We start from the raw sequence: 544 nt of genomic DNA on the forward strand, positions 1-544 counted from the left end.
GCAGAAAAGCATCCCCAAAGAATGATGTTTCCACCTCAATGCTTCACGGTTGGGATGGTGTTCTTAGGGTTGTACTCATCCTTCTTCTTCCTCCAAACACAGCGAGTGGAGTTTAAACCAAAAAGCTCTATTTAAGTTGCATCAGACCACATTACCTCATTTCTCCTCTGGATCATCTAGATCATGGGTCTCAAACTCGCGGACCGGGGGCCAATTGTGGCCCGCGGGATGATATTTTGTGGCCCCCTACTTGACATCAAAGTTAAGTGTTAGTGCGGCCCGCGCGTTCTGAAACTTTTTGTCATTGCGCTTGTCACTTATGGGCTACCGTAGTAGTCTCCTGACAGCGGCGTGACGGTTGTCAAGCTAGCTAAGTACTCTTTGCGGCAAATGCCTGAGGTTTGACAATGTGATGTCTGTTGTTGTGAAATTCACCAACCATATCAGATCTAGGGGCTTAAAGCACCGGCAGCTCCAAGCCCTGTTTGGAGGAAATAGCTTCTTTTTTTTTTTGGAATACTTGATGCGGCCCAGCCAAACCCAG

Source organism: Etheostoma spectabile, chromosome 5 (assembly GCF_008692095.1).
Source record: "Etheostoma spectabile isolate EspeVRDwgs_2016 chromosome 5, UIUC_Espe_1.0, whole genome shotgun sequence".
In the NCBI taxonomy this organism is placed as follows: domain Eukaryota; kingdom Metazoa; phylum Chordata; class Actinopteri; order Perciformes; family Percidae; genus Etheostoma; species Etheostoma spectabile.